Here is a 3077-nt window from a genome sequence, read left to right on the forward strand (position 1 = left end):
GAGTTACCAAAAGGCAGACGCTGCCCTCAGAAGAGGGATAATTTAACAGGGGAGATGATACAAAGCAAGATATATAAGATAAATAGGAAATAACAGAAAGAATGCACAGGAATAAAGAGAGATTGGAATGGCTTCCGGTAAAAGATGAGATTTTAGTTGACCCTTAAAGAAACTGGAGAAGTCAGTGGTGGAATTAAAGAAGGAGGAGGGTAAGGGAGGCCTAAAGAGGACCTCTGGTTGAATCACTGCAGCCAGCCAGCCTCCCTGCCGGAAGCTCAGCTGCTCTGCCAACTTCCTGCTTAGTTCTCCGCTGCAGACAACAGATGAGACACACCTCAGCTCAGCCTGCCCAAGGGAGTGGGGACAAAACCAGAAATCCTCCTTTGAGAACCATCTGCAAAGTCATCCAGTTGTCAGACATGAACAAGGTGATCCCGGTAGCCGTGGGCGCCTTGATGGGAGGTGGTAAGTATGACTTAGGCCTTCCCCTCCCTCTTCCTCCTTTAAAAAAGTATGTGTTATTGTTTTCTGTTTTACATTATCGTCCCTTGCCAATAACCATCAGCCTCACAGAGCTCCAGCTTATAGCAAACAGACAAAGGAGCCAAACCCGGTTACCATTTCTGACTCCTCCTCATCCCTCCCCTTCATCTTCTCCCTCTATTACTGATTCAGCTTTTTAAAAAAAAAATAATTTTCCCCATTATATGTTAAAACAAATTTTAAAACTTTTTTTAGTTTTGAGTTTCAAATTCTATACCTCCCTCCCCTTCTTCCCTGAGACTGTAAGCAATCTGATGATATAGGTTATACTTTTGCAATCATGTAAAATATTTCCGTAGTAGTCATTTTGTACAAGAAGATGAAGGAAGGAAGGGAAGGAGGGGGAGGGAGGGAGGGAGAGAGAGGGAGAGAGAGAGAGAGAAGAAGAAAGAGAAAGAAGGAGAAAAATAAGAAAAAGAAGCATGCTTCAGTCTGCATTCAGACAATATCAGTTCTTTCTCTAGAGGCAGATAACATGCTTCAGCTGGAGGATGTCTAAACAAGCTGTGGTATATGATGGTGATGGAATATTGTCGTTCTGTAAGAAATGACAAGCAAGCTGATTTCCACATTTATTTTTGAGGTCTCTGCTGTGCCAAGTCAGATCTAGACAGAACAGAGGGCCAACTCAGTAGACCTGAGTCAAGGTCCTCCCAGACTCATTTGTAATTATGGGCAGGTCACCTTTCCTAGACATTGGTCAAGGGTGTTTTCCTCACACCAATGAGATCATAGGTCCATGGCATCAGCACCAAGGAAAATGTGCAATAAATCATGCTAGTCCCTGGATGACACCTCTAAATCTGGTGGATTGTACAGATCCCTAGGAAGCTAAGCACCCAGAAGAAGGTAGAGTCTTCTCTAACAACCCTGAATTCCTTCAACTTGTGTGAGCAGGGTCAGTTTAGGTCACTATAAATCCGGAGTACAGATCGCTCTCGAAGGTGAAGACCCACAGTCTATCCATTAACCAAATGAGCAAGCATTTATTGAGCAACTGCTATGTGCCTGGCAAGAGAAAAGGTGAGCCTCCACTCAGGAGTGGAAAATGGCCTCACAGTTTATGGATTCCCTTCCATTTTTTTGTCAGGTAAAATAAAACCTATCCTATATTCAATGATTTGCTGGCCTAAGTGCTTGAAGGGGCACCTGAGGGCCCTTTCCTTTTTTCATGAGGGGATTTAGACCTGAATCAAATGCCTATGCTGTTAGGGGAATTCTTGGAGGCTGGGGAGGTGAGAAGGCATGAGTTTAAGAGAGAATAGTATGAAAAACCTCCCACCTCCATCCTCACCTTCCTCTTTTCTCATCTTCCTCTTCTCAGCTGTTCAATGCTCAGCCTCTGAACCCTGAGCAGACTGAGGGTGGTAGTGGGGTCAGTCCAGGGTTGGAGTGGGAGAAAGCAGGTCAGGCTGCAATGGTGGAAGGGCATACAGCAGACACTGCCTGCTTCCCAACCAGGTCTCTTGTTCCACAGGCATAGCTGTAGCTTCAGTCCCTGCTGTTCCTGGGAGTTGTAGGCTTCACTAAGGTTGGCATTGCCACTGGCTCCATGGCAGCAAAGATGATGTCAGCAGCAGCTGTTGCCAATGGTGGAGGGGTTGCTTCAGGCAGCCTGGTAGCTGTGCTTCAGTCTGTAGGTGAGTGAGGGGCCTATGGAGGAGGGAGGGGGGGACCCTTCCACTTGCCTCCAATCCCTGTCTCAGAAATGTGGCCTTTCCCTGGCTAGTCATGATCTCTTTAGTTGGGATCAGCAAAGAATCACAGACCCTCAAAGTTGGGAAGAACCTCAGAGACCATCCTGTCCAATCATAGCAGAACAAGAATCCTTCCTATGACATCCTCCACCTGCCTGTGCCTAAAGACCTCCTATGAGGGAGAACCTATGTGGCACAGCAGAAAGACCCCCAGCTCTAGACTGAGAGAACTAGGTTCAAGTCCATCTCCAGATCCATGACCCTGTGGACCTCCTGAGGTGGCCTATCCTCATTTTGGACAGCTCTAATTATAATGGAGCCCAAATCTGCCTCTACCACTCTTCTCCATCACTTCTGGCTCTGCCCTCCTAGGCAAGAAGCCCTTCAGCTACAGAGGAGGTAGCCATCTCCTTAAATCTTTCCACATTAAACATCCTCACTTCATCCAGTCAGTCCTATAGCATGATCCCTAGTTCTCCTGGTCCTGGTTGCCCCTGACAGTCTCTGCCTAGCCCCAGCATTCTCCCATCCCCCCCAGCCACACTGACCCATTGTTTTGCTGAATTCTCTCCCCCACAGGGGCTAGTGGCCTGTCCACAATGGCAAGTACTGCACTGGGTTCTGCAGGTTCAACCCTTGGAAGTATCCTTGCATACCGGGGCAGTCAGAAATGATAGCCTACAGGTGCCAGGGACTCACAGTGGCCTCCTGGCCTCTCTGCCTCTGAGGGGAAGATGGTATGAAGACAATATCCCAGCCAGATGCACATCCTTTCCAAAAGCTGGGCCTTCTGTCCCCATACAGGGAGAGCTCTGACAAATAAAGGCTTGGCATGAC

The 3077-nt window shown here is 47.5% G+C and overlaps 1 pseudogene; it reads left to right on the forward strand.

Moving 5' to 3' along the window:
* Positions 1-246: 246 nt before the first annotated feature.
* Positions 247-3077, forward strand: LOC118835940 (annotated as a pseudogene).

This window comes from Trichosurus vulpecula, chromosome 2, assembly GCF_011100635.1.
Source record: "Trichosurus vulpecula isolate mTriVul1 chromosome 2, mTriVul1.pri, whole genome shotgun sequence".
In the NCBI taxonomy this organism is placed as follows: Eukaryota; Metazoa; Chordata; class Mammalia; order Diprotodontia; family Phalangeridae; genus Trichosurus; species Trichosurus vulpecula.